Consider the following 25,846-nt stretch of genomic DNA (forward strand, 5'->3'; position numbering starts at 1 on the left):
AATGCAGTCTTCATACTTGAAGCTGGAACTTGGATGTGATGGCTGGTGTTCCAGCTACTGTGCCATAGAAGTATATGCTAAGCATTCAGAAGCAGGGACACAGGAGGAACTGAGCTCCTCCCCTAGGACCTCATGGAGCTTGTGTGCTCATTCTGGCAGTCATGCTGGATTTCTCGTCCAATGAGAAGAAATCAGACTTTCCCGTTCATTTTCGTATGTCTTTTAGTGGAAGCTGTGCTTTGCATGAGTTCACTCCATCCACATCCCCAAACCCATCTGTGTTTAGGTGGTTTCATATGCAGTGTGCTTACATACTAGTCCCTGGGCAGTAGTGACAGCACAGAAATAGGATGCAAGCAGAGCTTACCTTCTGGGGCCAGAAGGAGATGAGGGTGGGCAGTACTCACTGGTACAGTGCGGGATGTCTCTGTTCCCTCAAGCCTCCTTTCAGTTGTTTGGGTGGCGATCCAGATTTCTTCCCCAAATGTCTATAGACCTGTCACTTCCTTTTCTCTGCTTCACGTAACAAGGCACTGTTGCTGTGGTTTCCCGGCCCTGACCCAGCTCTCCAAGATGAGACTGACTTATAACCTCTCATCTCCTGCATCATTGCTTTTGTCTGTTTTAAAAAATTGGTTCCTTGAGCATTTTCATATAGGTCTACACTGAAATATGATCATATCTATCCCCCAGGTCCCCATTCACCTCCCTCTAGTTTCCCCCAACTTGTCACCATCCCAACTGTATGTTGTTTTTTTCTTTTTTTAATTAATCCACTCCAGTCTTGACATTTATTTTACGGGTGTGTGAGGCAGGGCATGCATGTGCCATGGCCAATGTGGGAGACAAAGGGAAGCTTGTGGATTGAGTTTTCTACTTTCACTATGTGGGGCTGGACTCCTCTTGCTAGGCTCGACAGCAAGTGTCTTTACCTTCCAAGCCATCTTGTACTAACCCTCAAGCTGTGTCCACCCCACCCCCAAACTTTCTAAAACACAGATCAGTTCTGGTAGGAAACACATAAAAGAACAATCATTCATTAAAATGAGGGTATTTGGGGTCCTTTTACAAAACGCCATTGTGTCTGTGTTTATGGTTTGTTATTTTTTTTGAGACACTGTTACTTTTTTTCTATCTTTGCATTATTTGTTGAAATTGGAATCCAAGTAAAGTCTCACTTTTATACCTGTAATAATATTGTCAGTTCAGATGTGAGTGATTTCATAATATGCTTTCTCCAGATGAGCTGTCAGAGGTAGGAGCATGGTCAGATTTGGGTTACACTTTGGTGTTTTTATTTGAGGGGGACACAAGACTGTTTCATGGGGTTCTGGGATGCCGTTGCTCGGATACTACAAGAATGGTCTCTGGGTTAACAGCCTTAGCTGTTCTGTGCCTACAGACTTCATTAAGAGTTCTAGGAGCTGGTCCATTGGTGAAGCACACAGGCTGCTGCTGCAGAGGGTGGGAGTTTGATTCTGGCAGCTCAACACCTCCAGGGGTCTTCCCACTCCTCTGCTGGCCTCTGCAGACACCTGCCATCTAGTGCACATCCCCCACACAGACACAGGTATTGATAGGCAGTTTTCCTTTTAAGTTGTAAATTGTAACTATTTCTTGTTCTCCTATTGGCCACAGTTCACCCCTACTGAGGCACTCCTGTCTTGTGCAAAGGTAGTAGTTTGTAAGCAGAGATACAGTTTACAGAGCGGAGGGAACAGTCCTGTTTAACATTTCTCTTTTATCAGTGTTTAAAAGAGTTTGGTTCCTTGGTGCACTTGAGCAGTTTGAAACACTGTGAATTTTATGTATTCACTTGCTTACTGAACTTACAGGAGTTGAATGTCTTTGCACAGAAGCCGGTGTTCTACCACTGAGCAGACCTTCAGTCCTTCATGCTGTTCACGCTGCACCATGAAAGCCCTGCTCTTTACCCTCCTCTTCTGAACCTTGGCCTCCTCACTTTTCTTTGCCCCTCCCCATGTTATAGGCATTCTAAAATACCAAAACTCATGAATTCCTCAGGGCGATAAGTTTGGGCCTTTTTATGACCTGCTTAACTGAGGTTTGTGTAAGTCATCACCTCCCCCCTTACTCTTTACAGTTGTGTGCTTTTTCCACAGCTTCTATATACTTTAAGTATAATTGTTGTTTTCTTATATTTTTTCCTAATCAATTCAACATGTTGAAGATAGGCTCCTTAAGTATTCAATTTCTTAGATGTTTACACTGTGTCTGGCCATAATTGCTCCTCAGCAAAAGTTTGGTAGTGCAAAGATGTACACACATGTGTGTACACACACACACACACACACACACACACACACTGTCCTTGCTAACTCATTTACTTATAATGGGACGTCTTAACTCTGAACACATATGAACAGTTGGGAGCAGTGATATTTGGTCTGTCCCCTCTGGAGGTGGAGTAGGTGGCCCAAAAATGTCAAGAGAACTCACTGTATGAATAAGAGATGTCTTGGCTCTCGCACAAGTACATAGGACAGAGCATAAGCCACCCATGTACATGCAAGTTCATACAGAAAGATCCTGGGATAACTTGAAGGCCAAAGTAAAGAAGGCGTGTGGGTGGGGCTATGTGGTGGCTGCCTTTGTGTTACAGCACGTGGACTTGGCAAGTGTAAGAACGCCTCAGAACTTCCTGGAAAATCCTTCACAAAACTGCTTCTATCGTGGAGAATATTAAACAAGAAAAAAACAACACAAGGGGAGCAAAGACTACAAATTAATCTTTTATTGTGACAACAAAAAAATGTGAGCCTAAAAGTCCCCAAACATTTGCTTCTGTAAAAAAGCAAATAGATTCAGAGAAATTTCAATAACAGGATGTTGAAGTGAAAGACATTTCTGCCTCCCTGTTTCCTACAGAGGACTGTGCAGAGGCCTGATAACACGAGCGTTTCAGGACCACCTTGTTTTTGCTGTCTTTGCATGGTGAAATACGAGTCCATTCCCTCTAATGTTTATATGTGCTTTTGAAATTATCGCAACTGGTAAAATGCCACTTGTGTGTAGTACAGAATGACGGACCTCCCCCACCCATACCCCGCTGCCACCGCCTGTTTGCTTGGGTTGCATAATTGTCAAGACAAATTATTTTAATAACTTTAATTTGATGGGCCAATGTTTATTCAGTGATCATGTTTGCATATCTGCAACCATACAATTAAATGTTTATTATATATGTAGATGAATCAGTAACAAAATACAAAATACTTAAGCTCCTAACTGTAAGAGGCAAGTCTGGGTAACACTGAGTTATACTGAGCAGTCGACTGTACAGCAAGAGAGCAAAGGTGAGGAGACTACAGTTAGTTCCCTTGAAAAATTAGCACCTTAGTGTTATTCATGTTGCCGCTGCTGCACTCAAATGTGTATTTAATTATGCTCACCAGCAGGCTATAACATATGTCAGCGTAGTTTTTTACCAGAGTCATCGTTACTTCTAAAGAACAAAACCTAAACCCAAATTAATTTTTCACCATGGGAGCTTGAGTCTATTAAGAGAAAAAAATTCTATTTTGAAAAAGAAAAGGTTACCACAACCGTCTTTTCATTTTTAACTCGCTGAACTTGGTCATATCTAACTCTCCCCATCCTGTGGACCCCTTCCACCTTTATGTCCTCGTGTTTTTATCTCCTGTAATGCTCTGATTTCATTTAGTTCTGCTCCTTGAGCATGGACAACCTAACAGGGACCACAATCATGAAGAAAAATAAACCCTCATTTTCCAGAATCCATCAGTTACCAATGGCCCCTCAGCTATTGGGGTACAAAGAGCCCTAAACTGTCTTTGCTAGAATATTTGACCAACTTGATTTTGGTCAGTTAACAACAGCTGGTATGAATTTATGAGTCAAGTTATGTCCAGAAAAACCAGCATTTCTCAGTACTTCTTATCCATCGGCTCTTAGATTCTTTCTGCTGCTTTTCTATGATGTTCCCTGAGCCTTGTGGGGTTGATATAGATGTCTCACTTAGAACTGAACGTTATACCGTGACTTTTTCTCAGCACATAAACCAATTATGACTGTCTATATTGGCTGTTGCTGACTGCAAAAAGAAGCTTCTCTGACTAAGGTTGACAGCATTGCCAATGTATGGGTTTAAAAATAAATATATAGAAGGCTATTTAACAATGCATCTGTTTAGCAAAAGCTGTAGTGGGTTTACCTACCTAGGCCTGTGACTTCCTCTGCCATGTGCTCTTATTGACCAGGCTTAGGATACCAGGTATGAATTTGTTTCAGTGGAACAGGCTTAAAGTTCAAGAAAAACAATAACAGAAGCAGATGGTTACCCCATAATGATCCTGCCACCATTGCAACTGTGAGTACATCTTGCTTGCCCACCTATTCTTTTAAATAAAGATACAATCTCTGAACATAAACACAGAAACCTATTGTTCTAACAGTATCCCATCTTACTTGTCAAGACAGCTGTTGGGAATCTTTCCTGTCTTTATTTCTTGGACCCTCTAAATTAGAATCTATGTGCTGCTGGGTTCTGCTCAACCATCCTTCTTCCCAGTCAAGTACCTAGGAGTTCTGCAACTAGAAGTTAAGTATAAAAGTACTTAGACTAAGTACTTGTACTAAGAACTGTTCTCTAAATCCACCCCAAAGGTTGACTAAATGATCCTGTCACCAAAAACCAATATAGCTATTATTCCCAAATGAGTGCCAGTCCTGTTTATAATTACATCAGTTAAATATTATATAAATTAGTAATGTATACAATATGTTATTTCCATGCAAACCAAATTAAGAATTGAAAGGAGATACCTTAGGAAAAAAATTGTACTCAAAACAGATAGAGGGTAACATCTTGAGGCTCTTGAGACTCTGCATTCTACCAACCATTAGGATCCCTGGATATCTGCTCATAAAAGGCAATCACAGATCATGCTAAGACATGAGTTTGATTTATATCTGAGATGTTTCAGAACCTATTCAAAACCCCTTGGTCACAAATCAAAAGTTTAACGGATTAATGTGTATTAGTAAATGATACGAAATAAGATATTTAGGTGTATGTGTATTTAATGAGTTCTCATATGTCCCATCTGACTGATCTGTAACAGCCGACAGCTCCTTATTTATAATTTGATGTACCTCCCTTTGTTTCTTGAGTTAGGACAAACCTTACTTCTGCAACAAGATGCCTTTGACTCTCCCCGCTTCCTTTGTTCCATTTTGTCCATGCTGATCTTGTAGCTGCCTCACATCTGTGCACATAGCTGCAGGCTGACTCATAGGTTCTTTAGTGTTGGCAACAGTGCACCCGTGACTGTGTGCCTTCAGTGTGCGTGTGCAGACATTCACCTTTTCCTTGTGTGGACTTCAAACATTTTTCCACTAGATATTTTAAATATACATCTAATTGTCATCAACCATACTTACCCTACTATGTATGCTATAGAATATTAGAAGTTACTGTTCCTGCCAAACTGTGCACGTAGAGCCACTGGTTTTCTTCATTTCTTTCCCCTTCCTTCTGTTCTCATGTTCTCACTATTCTATCATTTACAATTATGAGGTCAGTGCTCTTAGCTTCCCTATGCAAGAACATGTTGTATTTTATCTTTTAGGTGGTTTTTTTTTTTATCCCACTTACTGCAATACCGTCTAGTTCCATCCCTTTTATTACAAATGGCAGGATTTAATTCTTTCATGATGGGAGAATAATAATAATTACTTTGTATTTATTTATGTACCATATTTTCTCTGTCCCATTCATCTATCAATGGAGAGATCATGTGATTTTATAAATAAAGTGAAAAGCTGCTGTTCTGGAAGGAGTCCTGAGACCCAGTCTCAGACTCGCACTAGTTTTTTTTTTTTTTTTTTGAAGCAAAATGCTTATTAATATCTTTGAGGATTAATTTTACAGTCTCTGAAATGTGAATAATGTAATAAAGTCATTCACTGAATCAGTAGGAAACAAATGGTGTGTGGTATTTAGCTGGTGCTTTGTTAATACTTATAGAATCACATGTTTCTAGACATTTTTTTCTTTTGTAATAAAATGAGCATCTAGATAATACAGCAGCCTCCTGGATTGTATGGTAGACTGTATTTATAAAGTGTTTGCACAATTTTTGAGTACTGGTAAAAGATGTTAAAGAAATGCCTTTGTCTGCAGAATACAATGTGAAAATGCAGTGGTGTGAGTATTTTATTGTTTTAGTTGTCAGTTTTGTTCTGCTTTGATATAATACAATGGTGAACGCTGTGTTCGCATGTGTAGCTAACATTTGCTAGCTTCTCTTTGTCTTATGGATTTTGTAGATGAAGATTTCTTTTCTTTAGCGCTTGCCTTTATGAAGACCCGGCCACAAGGTCCTGTGTTCAGAAAACCTTGTAGTACAGTTTGTTACTACAGGGTGGTTTCTTGTCACCCTGACAGCTAACAGTAACCCCATCAGCCCTTCAACAGCTTAAACACCATAAAAACACACATGTGGCTAACGTGTTTCAATAGTATGCCATCAGAAGGCACATTGTTATTATTATTCCGCCTTCGTCGTGTGTGGTTACACTACTCCAGTTGTCAAAGGAAAGCTTTTGGTTGTTATAGAAAGAACAGTTAAATGTGTTTAACCTAGATTTCTTTCCTAAATGCCAAATATTTTTGAGAGAGTGTGTGCAATTTTTTTTCTGATTAGTTCTTTTACAGAATAGAGAGCACATAGCCTAGATAAAAAAGTAACACAGTTTTGAATTAGATTCATAACTTTATATTTTAAAGTAGCTTTTTAACGCTACCCATAAAATGCCACTTTACATCTGGCATTGGATCTATTAATTTGACTACTATGAATATGTAGGAATATTTTTGAAAACTCCTGTGGTCTTGTAAAGCCTCCAGGCCCTTATTAGCTGAAAAATCCTGCCTTCTGTCAGGGCATGGAGCCAAGGTACGATCCTTAAGTAGATAACGTTTAGCATTTGAAATAATAATAATGAAAGACAAGTCTGTGTGGAGCTTTCAAGTCGCTATCCATTGAAATATCCGTATGGAGCCGGAGGCCGAGGGAGAAGATGAAGCAGATGTCAGGTTTGTTTTAGTGGGATGCCCTGCCTAACCACCTTCCTTCTGAAGAGGCTGATGCCCAGCATCCTGGGGAGCCGGTGACTAATTCATCTGATCCATCTGTTGCCTTGGGAGGCACTATGGACTAGTTCCTCCAACTGTTCATATCAGTAGAGAATGTGACCTTACCTTATTCTAGCGGGCCATTTTTCTCCCCTGCCCTTCTCGCACATGGCTCACCTTGGACTGAAACCTCCCCCTGAAAATCTCCCCCACCACAGAAAAAAAAAATAATTGGGATAATTTCTTTAATTAACCCTTTAAAAATTAAAGTGGTCACAACTTTTTTCTGTATCTCATCTCCTTATAGGCAGGGTTTAAAGGCATTTTGCATATTGGGTGCAAGTATTTGTTAAGCTGCTGTTCTCGGTGACTACAGGCAGCCCCAGCCACCGTATAAGGCAGTTACAACTGTTGTGTGTTCTGAGTGCAGCAGCTCCCCCTCAGACAGTGGAGCTGTACAATGGGTGTGGACGGCTGTTTTCTTTATGTACCTTGAGTTTGTTTTCTGGAGGGACTGAGCTAAATAGTCATGACCCATCAATCCCCATCTCTGCATCCTGCCAGTAAAAGGGCACTGTTGTGTCCTTCTTCTTTCAGCTCTCTATTTTAAGGTCACGCCACCCATCACCTCAGTGCCTAAGAAGGAAGAATCCTCTGTCTCCAGTGTCCCATACGTACACTGCTATCTTACATAGTATTTATGGAAGGAAGGTTTCATCTGTCTTTTCACCCCAACAAGGAGAAAATATTTGAAATTTTAATTCTGATTCTAGAAGACGAGCCACCAGCATTTGATGTCTCAGCCTACAGCCGGAAGCCTGAGTAGGAGTCTAGCCAGTTCTTGTGTGTTGTGTAGGTCAGAGTTCTAGGACATGCCTGTGTATCATTTTCCTCATCTGGAGAGAAACTGGAATGGTACACTGAACGATTTGGTGGAGTTGCTGCACAGTCTAATCAAAATGATTTTTTTAAAAGATGTAAAGTGTTATTAATCCGTATTAAATATCAAAACATTTAAATGATGCCAGTTATACCTCAAGTAGGGTCACTACTTTTTCTTACTGGTGTGATAACCTGTGACCTTAAAAGTACATTTAACTGTTACAGTTTTAAGAGATTTGTACCTTTAAAAAAGGCATGAATAATTATTTTATAGATTATTTTTTTCCTTTCAACTAGTGTTGCTTCTCCAAAGTTAAAACTTTATATGTCCTGGACAGCTGTTAGAAAACAGAGGGAAGAAGACAATGCACACACTCACAGGCCTTTGATGCTGTAAGAGATGCTGTGAGAGCCTAAGACATTTAGACCTTCATTTAACGATGCCACTCACTGATTTTAAGCCAGCAGAGGCCACAGTAGATATATAATGCCCCCATTAAGACAGTGTTGCAAATGAGTTGTTAAAAGTGCTTAGGCTTGGACAGTCAACACCCAAAGACAGCAAGAGCCCCACCTTCCCTCATGAGTCTGAAGATTCCAGAAACTGTTTGTTGGTATGTTTAGTGTTCCCCAGAAAACTCTAGAACTGACCTTGAAATATATACTAAGGAACAGCTTAACAAGATTGTGTCTACTACAGGGTTCTAACTGGTTACTATACCCCAAATAATCTATGTTCTTTGTTTGTAAGGTTGAATGCTTACTGTAAAGACTCCTGGTACTTTAATGATTCTTAGGACAAAGTAATAGCATGTTCAAGCTGTGAGATTCCTGGTGTAGGACCACACTGATTCTTAAACTCATTTGGAGTCCATGAGAGCTTTCTGGTGGGTTCATGAAGAGATTTCTGGTAGGAAAATACTTAACATTTTACCATGTTATTTTTATAGCTAGCTTCATAAAGGTAGGTAAGGCATACTTACCGGTCACTCAAAGCTAAGAGGCCCTGTATTCCACCTAACCCCAGAATTATGATTAAAAAAAAAAAAAAAACAACTTGGTCAACTATAAATAACCAGGCACAGCTCAAGACCATGAAATTTAAATCTAAATTTAAATATGAAAGATAATATGAACACCTTCATTTAAAATCAAGTAACTGTTCCAATTAGTAAAGGACGAGGGAAATCAGCCTTAGAGATTGTTTACCTGGAGAAATGTAGTACTGCAGGTTTTCATATATATATATATATATATATATATATATAGCTAAACATGAGCCAGATAAATATAAGACTTTTTGGAGAATCTGTATGGAAAAGTACAGCTCTTTCATCAGATTGCATCTGGGTCCTAAGTTTGGTGGTTTGTCCTAAAGATGAAACAGAACAGAAATGTTATTCAAGAGTAATCATCAGGCTCTTGCGTACGGAGAAACCTGTGTGTGACTTAAGGGAGGCTGCCTAGGAAGGGACATAGTAACTGGCTAGAACTGTGTCCTTTGAGCATCTCAGTGTGCTCTGATAGGCCGTTGATTTGGCTTCTTGGTAGGTTAAAGGACTCAGGGGAATAAGGCTACTTGGAGAGGGCACGGTGAGCAGGTGGGAGGCTGTGGATCTGGGGAGGCTTTGCTCCGCCTCATGAGGTTACTGATCTTGCGAAACTGAGCTGGTATGTTCCTTCTTGACCTCTTACTTGCCTTTAGTTTTATTTTTCCTTACCACTTTTCTGCCTTTATCCTTATGTAGTACCTGGGCATTAATGTAAACAGTAAATAAAATGAGAGAGTGTAAAAAGAAATACTCCTCCTCCTCCTCCTCCTCCACAGGAGGCAGAGGCAGACAGATCTCTGAGTTTCAGGCCAGCTGGTCTACAGAGTTCTAGCACAGCCAGGGATACACAGAGAAAACTCTCTTGAAAACAAAAACAAACAAACAAAAAATTAGATACTAAAAAAAATCTTTATTTTAAAAACTTGAAGTAATGAAGTCATGTTTTTTAAATTCTACTTTATTTTAGGGCCGATTTATAGGGCCAATGCTACTATGCAGCCTTCCAAAGTTATATATAAAGAGAAGTAGAAGTGGAAATTGGGTCAGGGAAGGTGAGCATCAGTTCTTCTTCATAGGCCGGTATGTCTTTTGGCATAGAGATGGGTGAACTGGAACAGAAATTCCTTGTGTTTTAGGCAGGTTTCCCCACTTTCTGTGCTCACTTTGAACTGCTCGTTACAGCTGCTTTGAAGTTTTTTGGTTCCTAACACTGGTGATTCCTCCACATGATCTACCCTCCTACAAAATGACTATGTGTAGAGTCAACATGACCTTTGCCAGGCTGTCCCTTATTTACCACCATCTGCTAGGCCTGTTCTGCTTCCTTCTTCTTTTTCTTCTACACACAGACAACTAGTCATCTAAATGTGATCTTATTCCTCCAGAGCGATTGACCAGTGTCAATGGAATGGCGTTTGCAAAATTCTATAGGAAAGCAGGTAAGATCAAACAGGAAGTCCAGCATTGTGACTGCTATGTCACTGTCCAGAGTGGGCTTGAGGTGAGCTGTGCTGTGTCTTGACCTGGTGGTCAAGTTACCTCAGTGTGTGGCTATGAAAGCATTAACTGAACTGCTCAGCTTGTTTTGTGTGTTTTTACTACGTTCAAGTTACATCTCAATTAACCTATAAAATACCTTGTCTTATTGTAGACATTATTTTTTCTAACTGATTAATTTGTGCTTCTAACATTTTCTCTTAAACTGACTCCTTTTAGCCTCCTTTCATTTAGAGAAATTGCTTTTTTTTCTGCTTGAAGAATTCTTGACGTATTTCAAATATTAAAATAAAAGGCAGGTCAAATATGTATATATTTTACATCCTGCTCACTGCCTCCCTCCTGGTTACCCCCTCCCACAAGCCTTCCTCCAATGACCCCTCTCCATCTCCTCTGAGCAGGTGGCAGGCCCCCTGTGTAGTCCCACTTTGGCATATCATGTTTGCAGGGCTAGGCATACTCTTTCCCATTGAGGTCATACCAGGCACCCCAGCTAGAAGAACATATCCCATGCACAGGCAACAGCTTTTAGCACAGCCCCCACTCCAGTTGTTCAGGACCCACATGAAGACCAAGCTGTACATCTGCTACATGTGTATGGGGAGGCCTAGGCCCAGCCTGTGTGTGTTCATTGATTGGTGGTTCAGACTAAGAGAGCCCCAAGGGTCCAGGTTAGTTGACTCTGTTGGTCTTCCTGTGGAGTTCCTATCCCCTTTGGAACTCACAATCCTCCCTCTATAAGAGTCCCCAAGCTGCATCCACTCTTTCTCTGTGGGTGTCTACATATGTCTGAGTCAGCTTCTGAGTGGAGTCTTTCAGAGGACAGCCATGCTAGACTCCTGTCTGCAAGCATAATAGAGTATCATTAATAGTGTCAATGATTGGTGCTTTCCCATGGGATGGGTCTCAAGTTGGACCAGTTATTGGTTGGCTATACCCTAAGTCTCTGCTCCATCCCCCATTCCAGGCAGGTCAACTTTAAACCATGTACTAAAGCATAAAATTGGTTTAGGCAGCACAACACTACCCAGTATGCCAACATACTTCAGACACATGAAAATATGAGTCAACAGAAGGGCCATAATTAATATATGTATGCAACTTACTGATATTTTTATACAAAGAAATTAATTTAAAATGGGCATCAATACTCTTATCACATGTGACAGTTGTATAGTTAACTCATCTTCATTTTCATTATTTTTCTTTTTGAGTTAGATTTAGTCTCCATAATAAAGCTTTAGGTTTTGTTTTACTTATAAGCATGGAGAAGATTAAAACTCAATTTTGGGCATAATATTTAAATTTACTACCTCCTACTCTAAATATCTCAATATATATTTTGTATTTTCTAATATATATTCTTAATGTAAAACTATCAGATTATTGTGGTTTAGTTTAGTTTTGTTTTTTATCTGCTGCTTCACATTTTATCTAGTGTTCATTAAGGTGCTGCCAAATTCACCATTAAACCCTTCTGGTTGATCCTCAGGACATTTCCACTTACACAGTCAATCTGATAGGCCACAGTATTTCCTAGTGCTACCAGATATATGTAACTGAATTCTGTTTTAGTGTTTTGCAATATAAGAACTGAATCAGCTGAGTGTGGTGGTGTACTTCCTTAATCTCCGTACTTGTAAGGCAGAAGCAGGTGGATTTCTGTGAGTATGAAGGCAGCCTGGTCTACACGGTGAGACCTTGTCTCAAAAGCAAACAAGCAAAAGCCTAAAGAACACAAGGAGCTAAATCAGATTGAGGAAGAATTAGGTGGAAATGTTCAATGTTGTTTTTTTCAAAAGGGCTTTAAAGTGTGCTGTCAAATAATTATGCTACCATAGAGGGCATGTTATTGAGCTGCATACACACTTTTGTGGGTTAACTCCTTTTACTGCCTTCTTAAAGTCAGAACAGTGGAGTCTCCTAACTGAGACATGCTCATTAAACTTCCTCCAGAGATGAAAATAAGTAGATAAAACTCAGCTTTTACTGTGTGCACTTTTCCAACTTAGTGTAGTCAGTAGGATGCTAGGCATCCACTAATCTACTGACAGAATTGTCCTATTCTGGATAACTTGTATCCATGGAATAATTTTAAAAAGATGTGGCCTTTTGTGCCCAATATAATTATAGACACGGTATTTTGAAGGCTAACACACGACATGTACAAAATTTGATCCCCTTTTATGGACCACCTGTCCATGAATATCTGTTCTATTGTGTACATACCATACTTTAAAAAGGTTATTACTACTTGATATATGATTACTGTCTGTGTGAGGTTATGTGCATATATGTGCATTGGTACACTTAATTGTATTCCCACCCAGATGGCAGAAGAGGGTATCGGGCATCATTATCAGTCTCTGCTGGTTCTCTCCAGCAATCCCATATCCGTCCTGGTTATTTGGGGTTGCAGCTTACAAAGCCTAGCTTGTTACCGGATGTTGGGATCTGAACTCCAGTCTGTATGATTACAGCATGCTCTTAAACACTGGACCACCTGTCCATGAATATCTGCATTGTTCTTACCATTGGCTTCTCCTGAATGATGCTCTCATGAGAAGTTAAGGGTCCGTTTTCACGTGGAGTCCATATAGTTTTACACAGTATCTTACTGATGATGTGCCCCTCTCTGACCCTACAGCAGCATTCTGGATTCTGGATGTTGTCGGTGTGATTCTCCTGTTTCTCTGTGACTTGGTGTCTTGAGGAATTTGGAGACTCTGGTAGATGTTGAGCAAAGTGAGTTATTTTTCGTTCTGTTAGATCACCCCATTGACCCAGTTACTACCAATATTCTTACCACAAAAAAGGGGTAAGCTAATGTTCTCAGCCATGTGTTTATATATGATAGGGAGAGCTCCTTCCTCAGTTTGCTTACACACTATGTTTATAGGAAGTAGGCCTCAAGGATCTCCTCAGTTTGCTTGAACACTGCTTTTATAGGAAATAGGCCTCAAGGATCTCGTCTACAAGAATCATCTCCCCCTCAATTCCTGGTGACTTTTTATGTTCAGCAATTACATGTTATTGTTGTTCTTTAATGAGAAATTCTCTTAAAGTGAAAATAGATTTTAAAAAGAAAGAAAAAGGCAAAACCTACCATTCTTCCTCAATCTTTGTATTTTTTACTATTTATGTATTATTAATTAATTAATTTGTTTGCCAGGTGTTTGGCTTATTAGACAAAATGTTTACAAAATATAAAATAAAGTACAGAATTCTTATTCATCCAGAATAAGATCATTATTCTGATCCAGAATGATCCAGAATTAAGATTGTTCATCTTAATCCTACTTTTTAACTTGAAGAATACAAATGATTCAATTTAATTAAAATTTCTCGTGTAGAGAATTTTTTTTTTCTATGAGAAAAATCATTGATTGATCTTTGTTGGAGTCAATTTGAACTTGAAATGCGGGTTGGATGACTCGATTGGCTGTTATTTTTAGTGCTAGTGATATGATAGCCCTTTCCTCCCCACCAGGAAAAGGAGTCTGTCCCGTATTTCTGTTTACAGACCTTGGACTTTGCAATATCTAAAACTTACTACCCATTTTAAGTGCCCAACTTATCAAACAGTTAATGGATTGTACTTGCTAAAAGGATGACCTTTGGATAGCTCTCTTGTAGGAATTTGCAGCAACTTAGGATGTTTATAACTTATCCCTTAAATGGCTCTTTTACCCCAAGATCTTGCTATATTAGCACTAATTGCTTATCTGGTAAGGGGTAATTTATTTTATTCATGAGACTTTTATTGGTATTTATACACATCCAACAATACAAATGATATAAGAACGCCCTCTTCAGGATAACACATCACAGTTGGGTCCTCCACAGCAATTCCAGGAAGTGTGGGCAGCAAGGTCAAATCATTGCTCTATCAGGAGAAAATGTTGAGTTGCCATAGAACAGTTGCTCTTAAAGGAACAGAACATGCACAGCTTATGTATGGGGTCATAAAACACCTATCCACAAGAAAAATTCATTTTATAGGGGAACTAATATGTTAAATCAAAGCAGAGAAATATGATCTAACAGTTACCAAATCCCTTCCAACTACGAACATGCTGCTGTGCTAGGTGCCTATAGACTGGGGAGTAGGAAACTAATCCAGATCCCATCTTATTCACTGCCTGGTTTTATTAATAAACTTTATTAAACACAGTAATAATACTTTGTTTTCATTTTGGGCTTCTCTTGTGTTATAAGATCAGAATTGAGTAGTTGTAGCAGTGATTGTAATGCCCATGAAATATAAATCTTTAGTTTTAGGCTTTTCAGGGGAACAGTTTACCAACTCCCACCGTTTAGAGCATGCAAAGTAAAGAAGATTCTCTTCTAATCCTCATCCTTACTGAGCGGGATTGCAGAAAAAGTGATCAATACAGATTTTAAAATAACTCATGCTCAGAGCAGTGCCTGCACCAGTAGAATTACAGGCATGAAAAGGAGGGCACAAGAGGCCATCTCAGTACTTCAAGATGGCACAAAGCAGAATATGCACATGCATGTGTGGGTGTGCATGTGTGCATGGGTGTGCACACATTAGCCTGTTTTCACTATAACCAACATAATAGCCATTAGAGTAGACAATCAGCATTTTTTTTAAAATCGGGACTTGTCTTTGGTTTGTAATATTCAGTGTCCTTGGATATTCGCATAACTGTGTCATTTCAGAACATCCTTAGAAAAGGTGAGTGATCAGGACATCCATGGAATGGCCTCTGTTATCTCTACTAATGTCTGTGGCAGCTGAAAGCTTCTATAAATAGGCTTTGTCCATTCCTGCAAGCTCCATTACTTTGGAGATTAGGTCTCCAAACACATATTGATGACAGGACCCAGAAATCTCCTTGTTGGTCTTCTCCTTAGCTAAGCTATAGCCAGAGCAGAAAACTCATTCATAGACACAGTCACACTATTCTGGGTTAACCTGTCAGATTTTGAGTTTATTGGCGTCTAGAATGGACATAGGACTGCTGAGTAGCACATTTGAATGGCATTCTGCATCTCTGCCACTCTTACAGCACAGAGGAGGCTTTCCCTACACAAAATGGTGCTGATGTGGCTTTGGTGCTCACTGACTCTCACTGAAAACCATCTAGTTCAGATGACAGTATAGGCAGTATTTTGTGTCTTTACTTGGTCTGTGTATGAAATACAGAAATGGCAGCATCAGCTGGAATGGGAGTCTGGTTTCAATCTAGGAGACTGCAGACCAGTCCACTAGAAGTAAAGTGAAGACCAGATCACCTAAGAGAGGAGTAGAACTTAATACCTCAGGAACTGAAGAATCTGGTTTGCTCCAAACTACACTTTAGCATCTGAGTTAAGGAGAGACCCTTGAACTGTCTTGTCAGACCAAATGTGTCGTTTTCACAGTGGTCTTGAATCGTAACTTTATTAAAATGCAATGCCAGTTAGTTGGTGATGCATGATTATGTGAGGCTTCTGTAGATGGCCTAACTAGTTTTGGGTGATTGTTCTCAACTTGGAATAATTTTTAAATGCACTGGTACAGTTGACACTTGTAATTGTCATGATTTGATCAGAGACTGAGTAAGGATTCTTGATTGAGATTTTGGCAGTTTGGGATAATTTATTCTAATTTTTTTTTCTGGGCATAGAAAGACTAGGTTATATTCTTATTTGAACCAAGACAAATATTTTGTTTACATATTCCAAACATAAATATAAAATACTTGAAAAGTGCAGATTAGTTTTATAAAAACTATAAACCACTATGGCCCCAACATGTTTTTTAAATTTTTATGTGAAATTAAAATATAATTATGTCATGTTCCCTTTACTTTCCCTCCCTCCAACCACCCTCATGCATACCCTTGCTTTTTCTCAAGTTCTTGCTCCTGTTCTCAAAATTCCATAGTTGTCTGTATGTTTTTAAATCTAGGGTTAGGGTCCCTGGGAGATTTTCTCCTTCCATTTTAGTTAGACTGTTGGTGCTGTTCTTGTTTAGGTCTGGCTTAAGCAGCCATGTTCAACATTTATCCATCATCTTCTTCAAGGTTGGTAGTGGATGGACTGGTCCATCTGTCAGCATTGTATTGTTAGAGGAATCACCTGAAAGGTGGTCAGGTTGTTTGGGGCTGGCTTTTCCTCCTGTTATCTCTTCCTTCTCCCTTCTCTTTCAGCTAATACAGTTTCTCATACAGTTGAGAACCGTTTCATCAGATAGTGATTCTGAATGCCAAGCACAATGTCTAGTACTAGGAATTCTTTCTGATATATACCTTTTAATATGGAAAAAGCATTTGCAGAGTTCTTTATTATTTTTAGCATACGTTACTATGTTGGAGGTTTTTGTTAAGTACTTTATTGTAGGTTTCATCAGTAAATAAAAGTATTTCATACTTTCCCAGTCTGAACTTTCACTTCTGGGTGAAATTTTACTTTACTATGAGCTTCCAAACATCAACAAGCGGGGAAGCACATAACCTAGAGTGAGACCATCACACAGCAGGATTCCCCAACTTCAAAAGCCATGGGAGGGTTTACACGTAGCTGGGGATTGCTATATTTTCTGTACGCCTTGTAAGTTAAATTTGGTTTGGCAGAGAATTTTTGGGAGTTGATAAGGTTCTGTAAGTAGAACATTGCAGTTTTAGCCAAAGAAAACAGGCTGTAGATTTGATGATTCTATTTGATTTATCAGTGCCATATGCATGGCTTTGTGATCTTGAGGATTCAGCAAATGAATGAATTGATATGTATCAAAATTCTGTCATATGGGAAAGAAATCTTAATTTGCCTATAGTATTGATACTAATGTAATTATCCAACACCTGCATCCCATTGATGGTAATTCTGTTAGGTTATATTACATTTTAATAGTACAGACAGACAGCATTAACAAATTTGGGAATTGCATTAACACTGAAAATGCTCTTATTTCTTAGCTATATCACTTTTGCTTCTGTTTATAACAGAATCTCCTACTAAGGGAGCAGACAGAGGTGGATGCTAGTAATTGTGGCTAAAGGAAAAACAGAAAGAGCTTGACAGTAAGGATATCAAATATTAATTCTCTCTGCAATATCCATTTGTTGGTACAGCACAGAGGAATTTTAATTATATGTGAGGGTTCACTCTACCTCAGAATTCCCCTGTAACACTTTTATAATATTTCTGCCGCCAAGTGGTCATCATCCATCTGTTTTGTCTTTTTTTTTTCCACAAGAACCATTACATATGACAAAAATGTCCAACTTTATAAAATCAAAATTAACTTTGAAGAACAATATTATACTGTTAGCATCCTCTTGAGGTGGATCTTATTCTTGATAGTCTTAGAGTCCCATTCTGTGCAGGAGAGAAAGTCCCTCACCCCCAAGCCATGAATCTCACTTCTCTTTTCTGTGAATTCTGAGTAATTAATGACCAGGCATTTCTTGCCTATACATGTCTTCTGCTTGTCCTTTTCTTTAACATTTTAAAGTTTTATTTTATATGCATGTGTTTTACCTGCATGTAGGTATGCCCAACACATGTGCATCTAATATCCACACAAGTCAGAAAGGGGTGCTAAATCCCTCAACTGCAGTTAAACATGGTTATTGAACCACCATGTTGGGTGCTGGAACCAAATCCGGGTCTTCTGGAAGAGCAGTTAAGTGTCTTTTAAGTGCTTAATCATCTCTCCATTCCCAGCACTTACCTCTTTAAAGATTTCATCTTTGTATCACGTGTTTGTATAAAGTCCCGTTGAAATGCCCTATATATGAGACATTGAGCTAGATGTTTTATAAGCTCCCTGCTTGAGAATTTGGACCAGTATAAAAAACTCACTCTATTTCTTTGAAGGACCGAGCATATTCAGGAAAGGCTATCATGAGAAGAGGCAAGCCCAGTGGGCTCAGGGGTAACTTTTCTTAAGTCATAATTTCATAGTTACTCTTCTTGATGATAAGAGTAGTTAATGTTCATCATTTGTTCCATATTCTGCCCTCACTACTTTGCACTGTATATATACCCAGTCATCAAAATAAATTGACACCATGAATTCCCTCTACCCCTTTAAAAATGAAGGACAAAGACATTGGCAGACTGTGTAGCTTGGCTGAGGTCACACAGCTGCAGTGTGGTGGAATCAGGTCTGAAGCTTCTGCAGCCTGAACTCTGACTACTCTTCTGTTCATGCCATCTGTGTGTTGACCTGGAGTTTTCAAAGTACCTGACATTAAATTAAAATGTAAACCCACGTGAAGTAAAGCATAAGTGTCTTAAGATTGTTTGCCTTTTTAAATAATGTGTTCCTCTATTGTAGAGCGAATAGTTACATTTGCTTGCTAATTCTGGCTTACTAACATTCAATACCTGGGCACATTTACATCTCAGCAGCCTTGCTGGCACAGTTAGCAGCCTATTGTAAATAGTGACATCTATGTTGTCTCTTCTTATTACTAGAAAATAAGAGTCCCATTTCTGAATAGGACCTTAAAAAGTTCACATTCAATATCTTCACCTTTAACACACTAAGCTTTATTTGCATATACAAAAAAGGTGATGATGTGTGGTAACTGCCCTGTTTACTGAATAGGGGTATGGGCTGCTATAGTTAGAAGGGGCAGGTCCCAGAGTTAAAGCAGTCATGTGACAAAGATCCTGGAACCCTTACTTATCCACTATTTTATTTTATTTTATTTTATTTCATTATTGAGAGCTTTATAACATTATATTGGCAAAAATAGTGGATTTCCTGAAAATGTTGGTGTTAGATTTATTTCACAGAATTGTCTGGAATTACAAAGTAATTTGACTGAGGGTCTGTAGTAGGAGAGTTAAGTGTTTGACATCTGATCTCTAGCAGAACGTCTGCTCCCTGCACATACAGTAGGATCAGATAGAAGAGGCTGTTTCTAAAACAGTTCAGGGTGGATGTTTGCTTCTGATTAGCCCGTGTGTGCGTGTTGGATGAATGAGCAATTGCAAAGTCATGACCATGTGTTTGCTGTCATTTAAACTGCCAATCCAATCTAAATATACAGTGGGTGCCTAAGCAGAGCTCTTTCCTCTCAAGAGAGCCATTGTAACCACGCTCGGTTCCTCCCTGACACTTTCGAACTTAGGCACTTCTGTGTTCCTGAGGGCTGCTCTGTTTGGTTTTGAAAGAGGTGAGGATGATTTCTTTGCTTGCTCTATTGCTTGGTTTTGAAGGCCAGCTGTATGTAAAGTTTATTTACCATGACCGGTAATTATATAGGAGTTTCTAAGACGTTACACATGGCAATACATAAAGGGGGTGAACGCGGTGGAACAAAGGCACAGATTATGGAAGAAGTCAGAAAACATCTTTCCAGTTTCAAACTATGAATTTGTATGTAGCATGCCTAATCTAATTGAAACAAAATCTGAGAAAGCTTTATGCATAGGCAGCATTTTATAATAACATTTCTATATGATGGAGCCTTGATACGTACTTTCCCTTCACAGAGTGAGTTAAATACAAGAAAAATCTCTTTCTCCTGTAACTTTGCTAAATTTATACACATTTTAATGTCATTGATTTTTAAATGAATTTTAAAGAAATAAAAGCTTTTTTTTTTTTCCTGGTTGAGAATGTATTGCTGAACAAATTATCTTAGTTTCTAAGAGATGCTAAGGTTTAAAACTGCCACCACCTTGTCTCTCAGAAATGAGTCTTTCTACTCAGCAACGTATAATGTTTTTCCTGTGTCATAATTATGTAGCTATCACTTTAAGAAGTCACACTGCTTAGATGGTTTCACTGTTCACATGGTTTTTTGGTTTAAGAACAAATACTTCAAAACTTCACTTCTCCCAAAGAACTGGTAACACTCCTGTCATCTGATCATTAGGGTAGTTGATAAAAATTTGCTATCAGTTAAATGTATATGGAAATATTTTTCAATTCGTATTTTAAAATTAATAGCTGTAAATTCTTTTTTTTTCATTTTATTTTATTTACATTTAAGATGCCCTCCCCTTTCCCCATTTCCCCTCCCTAGAAAACCCCTGTCCCATGCCCCCCTTTCCTTTTTGCTTTTATACATTTTTTTAAAATGTTAATCAAAGGATTTATAAGTTTGGTAATGCTCAATCAGAAGGGTAATCCAATACCCAACCTAGATATAAAGACTATCTTTGACTGGTGGAGACCTGTGAACATCTGCCTCCATGCCCCCTCTCTCTTTCTCTCTCTCATCATCTAGTTTCTCCTCTCCTTCATCTTCTCTCCTTACTCCATCTCTTCCTCTCAGTACTCCTTCCCACTTAGCTCCTCCTACATATCACTCTTCCTGTTAAAGTAAAACTTTTCTCTCAAAATACAGTTAGAGCATACTTATTCCTAATTGTACCAGTGAGGTATAAGATAGTTCTAATACCCAGTCCATCATTTTGTTGACTAACCAGAACCTCTGTCTTCTAACTAAAACACTTACTTTTGATCCTGGCTTTTTTTTTTTTTTTTTTGGCTTTAGAATGAATGTCAGCTGAAAACTATCTACTCAGATCTTTTCTCTCAAAGTAAATAGCCAGGATTGGCTATGAGACTATGGGTCTTCAACACCGTCAGAAATCCAGAATGACTGAGTTAACTGAAGTTATAGGAAGCACTAAACATAGCTTCTAAAACTTAGCCAATTTATAGAGACCTCTGAACTCCTGAGAAGCCCCTATACTACCGAATGTTCGAGCATCAAATCTTCAGCCTTCTGGCCCAGAGTCATCTGACAGACCTTAGTGATGCAGGATTATTAAGGGCTGATTACTCTGTCTGGGCAGATATAATCAGTCGAACTTCAAAACTTCACTTCTCCCAAAGAACTGATAACACTCCTGTCATCTGATCATTAGGGTAGTTGATAAAAATTTGTTATCAGTTAAATGTATATGGAAATATTTTTCAATTCGTATTTTAAAATTAATAGCTGTAAATTCTTATCTAAATACATATATTTTTTTATTTTAAAGGTTCTAAACATGTTTTAATGGTATTTGAGTTGATTTTCAGACAATATGTATGACAAATATAATGTAAATAGTCACAAAATTTAAAGAATATCCATTCCTTGAATGCCATTAGATCTTTATACATGGACAATAACATTTGTCATTTCCCCTATGAGTTATTGAGTTGTGTATTTGGACTAGCAGAAATCATGTACATTAATAAACAGAAATAACTATATCCTGAAAATGTAGTCAAGGAGATTTTTTCCCATGTATATCTGAATAAGTTAATGCAGTCACATGATATCCAAATAGTTAATCTTGTACATAAATGGGCTACATAATTAAATATAAATGCTAATGCTGACATATTATTCTGGTTAGATGGAATGTGTTGGGTTTACCTACATGTGGAGGTATTTAAAAACATAAAAGACATTTGGAAGTGTTTTGTGCATGTGTTTGCTGTTTGCTTTTGAACATTTGTTTCCTTTTGAAATGTTTCATTCTGTTGTGATATCTTAGGGAACAGCAGCTGACCAGAGTGAGTCATCCTGTAAGGCTCACACTTAGTTTAGAGCAGTGAGCAGAAGGAACCCCTGCAAAGCTGCTGTCTCTCTCCTTGCCCTCCCAACCCCTCTCCTTTCCCTTCTAACCCCCACTGGTCCTGTGCAGTTCACATACTCAGAGAATTGTGCACTCTGCTTGGCTTACCAGAACATTCACAAGAATAATAGTTCAATGTTGCTAGGTTTCCTCCATAGATTTAGTTTGGAAGGAAACACCACTTTTTAGACTAATTTAACTTTAAGGTTTTCAATACCAAGCTTTCAGAGAGGGCACAATTACATACTTTATATGGTTCCTAAGATGAAAACCAGCCGGTCTCTCAGCAGATGTTCAAGACAAGTGCGGTTAAGTTAAAAGAAAGAACTGGTTGTTGTGTGTTTGTTTGTTTTGTGTTGTGTTGCTTTTTACACCAGTTATTTTATGTGTGACTAGTAGCTTTGACAGTGCTGGAAAAAAATGAAAAGGAATATTATAAACTAAATTCCGAAAGCATAAAATATCACATACATTTTTGAAACATATGTATGTTTAAATATACACCACAGTTCAGAGAGTTGAACTTTTTCTGAATGATTCTACAGGTACATATAGGAAATGATCTTGTTTTGTGAAGACTGAAAACAGGGTTTGACTTTTAAATTAGTCTTGAGATACTGAAATTAAATGTGTTTTTGAGGATCGATTCAGAAATGCTTCCAAACCATCCTCCAGGAAAACAGCAAATCCTTTAGGTTTCTGCTGTACTTGAAAGTGAGGACTTGAACCTTCATTAACTTGTCTGTAAGGAAGAGAAAATTGAGGTGAACAAGAAAGACTGAGAACACCTCTAGCTGGTGTGGTGCTGAGCTGCCATTGTTGAGGGACTTCCTTTTGAGCCGATTTCAGTCCTATTTAAAAAAAAAAAAAAAAGTCTATTTGGTGATTAGTATCCAGTGGCTAAGAGCAGAAAGCCACGTGAATAAGGACCATAAATACTGAAGTCTTTGGGATAGCATCCTATAAAGCTGTCAAAAAGCATTGGGTAGTGACAAAAGATAGCTCAGAGTGACAAGAAGAGTTAGCTGCAAGGCAATGCTCCATATTCATGGATAGAAGACATTGTTTAGTGTTCTTCAAATAGAGATTCTTCTTGGATGCAGTACCTGCTCATCATTATTTATTTGTCTTCCATGGACTCTGTGTGTTTGAAATCTATGGTTGGCTGTGTTTGCTGGTGGGAATCACAATGCTTGTTTAAAGATAGCTTGTTTCCAAAATTAGAGCTATGATTCCTGAGACTCATGCTTAGATCCATCAGGATCTACTTACTTGCTGAGAATGTCAAACCTGACGGCAGTGAGTGGGTGGAGTGTGTGTGTATTTTTAAAAGGCAGATGGTTAGGAATTAGATGCTGACAAATGCTTTTCTCTTGATTTTTAAAATAAAGCTTGAAGTTCATAATTCTTAAATATTTCTCCCTAAGGGGAAAACATTGAGTAAATAAAAACAGAAGTGTGCAAGACTATACTATAAACTGTTCTAATTCTTCTTGTCCAATGTGGAGATTTAGATGATGAAAGACTTACTAGCCTGACTTTAAATTTGCTGTTAAGATCGGAGAAAACTGAAGATGATAAAGTCTTTATTCTGAACTGAAGATGATGAAGTCTTTATTCTGAACTCCAGTTGTCTGACCCCAGGGATGGTTAGGTGACATTGAATGACAGTGTTAGCTATCTGAATTCTATGTTTTACTGTATAAACTTCAAATTTAAATGTGTGTTTGGGAGATGATTTTGGTGGATTTAAAGTATTGTGCTTCTTCAAGTGTGACGATTTTATCAACTTAGGGTATTTGCTTTTCAACGTCCTGGCTGTGAGAACGAGACATGTCATTCATGTGAAGGGAGCAGATGTTAAAGGTTCTTGCCCCTGCCTTCCTAATCCCAAACACTCTTTAAGAAGAGAAATGTTCTATTACCCAAATAGGGATCTTTCTGATGGTGAGAAAAGGCGGTAAAAGGCAGTAAATCTGCCTTCTCATTATGAAGTGCAACAATAGATTGATTTATGAAGAAAAGCAACTGTTAGGCTCATATAAGAAGTGTGCACGGAGGTGCAGGTTCTTCTGGAGCTGATTGCAGTAGCATTCCTGCTATTCCTGACAGGAATCTAATATTGCCAGTGCAGAATACATGATTCTGAACTCAACATTTGTAAAGGGCTTCACTAAGAACAAAACAAAGGAATCCACCTCCCAGTGTTTTCCCATGAGAGCAGGCTCCTCCGTGTGCCATGTTTGTGCTGGGTTGTTTTTCCTTTTTTTTTTTTTTTTTTTTAAATTTTATTTTTCATTAAGACAGAGCAGACATCTTTAAAATAGTTTCATTTTTATAGAAATTTTGTTAAAACTTGCATTTTAAGTTGAAGATAATGTAAACATGGCATATTTAAATATTTGGCAGTCATAAGTAGTTTTCCTTCACACTACTAATTTTTTAACAAACAAGGTAGAAGCAGAACACCACAGGGGACCATGCTAAAGATAATCATTTGTTTCTCAGGGACTATATAAAACACTTTATATGAAACTTTTGTCTTAAGGAATTCTGTAGGCATTTAAAAATCTTTTAAATAAACTTGTGTCACATCATGAGAAGAAACTCTGTTAGGCTATTTATACTTAATTGAAAACCTTAGAAGTTTTTGAGTCCAAGCTGAACTTAATCATAAGACGTTGTAGAGTGGGAAAGTCTGGAGACTTGAGTAAATTGTGCTGATGTCACGCCAGCCTTCGTAAGCTCTATGATTCAGTTGCAGTGTGAGTGGTAAATGACTGGATAAAGCTGATGCGTATGATCAGTATGGTTAGTACCAAGCTCATTTCTCTTAGTAAACACACTGTAAGAGCTATAAATTTCCTACTTATGATAATACCCTTGTAGTAACATAGAATGTACAAGAAAGGACTTGCAAAACATTGAAATTAAAAGGCAAGGACTGAAAAAAAAAAAAAAAAACCATGGGGTTTCTGTCACTTTCTTTTGTCTTTCTGGATTATCTCACACATTTCCGTAAGCACATGTGTGTACACTCAACACTCAAAGAGTTTAGAAAGGTTTCCCCCATTTAGATAAATAAAGTAAAGGGAGTCAGTATGTTGATAAACACATTGATATCCTAATTAGGAACGTACAGGTTATACAAAGAATTAAATCTTGCAACTAGTAAGAATTTTGGTTGTATAAATTTTTGGTGAGAAAATACTGTGTTTTGTCCATGGTTATGATCAGACAATTTAAAATCAATAGGTTTTTTTTTTCCAGTAGATTTTAGTTATTTAAGAATTCAAAGTGTAGTGGGAATCCTATAAATATGCTCTTAGCAAATAAGATGAATTTTTAATGTCACTGCCTTGATATTAATTGCACACTTTATATTTAATGGGAAATATCCTGTAAGGTAGCTCAAATATTAAGACTAATATGTTGGTTAAAGTAGCGGTTCTGTTCTGGCCAGCCAAATGCTCTATAAATGCCCAAATGTCTTGGGCATTGTTCACTTGGTAACTTTGCAGCAATCCACTAGGAATCCTTTTGCAACAATCTACTAGGAATCCTTTTTCCTCTTTTCACTCTTTTATGAGGCATTTGACATTTTGCTACTTGTAACTTTTTCTTTTGTAACCATCTTCAAACTCCGTGTGGGGGTGAGGAGGTGGGAGGCGCCACACACACAAATCTCCAGCATTACAATCCAGTGATATGTTTAATGTCCAGGTGTAAGACTCTACAGACTCTGCTC

At 38.3% G+C, this 25,846-nt stretch overlaps 1 protein-coding gene across 3 annotated transcripts in view; it reads left to right on the forward strand.

Moving 5' to 3' along the window:
* Window positions 1-25,846, forward strand: part of Mllt3 (MLLT3 super elongation complex subunit) — a 251,859-nt gene that overhangs the window by 199,071 nt on the left and 26,942 nt on the right. Inside the window, exon 1 of one of the 3 annotated variants that reach the window (XM_076934684.1) lies at window positions 19,582-19,691. The exons of the other annotated variants lie outside the window; for them this stretch is intronic. The gene's annotated coding sequence lies outside the window, so the exon portion shown is untranslated. Of the gene's footprint in view, window positions 1-19,581; window positions 19,692-25,846 lie in introns of those variants that run through there. 3 annotated transcript variants of the gene reach the window in all.

This window comes from Arvicanthis niloticus, chromosome 5 (genome assembly GCF_011762505.2).
Source record: "Arvicanthis niloticus isolate mArvNil1 chromosome 5, mArvNil1.pat.X, whole genome shotgun sequence".
In the NCBI taxonomy this organism is placed as follows: Eukaryota; Metazoa; Chordata; class Mammalia; order Rodentia; family Muridae; genus Arvicanthis; species Arvicanthis niloticus.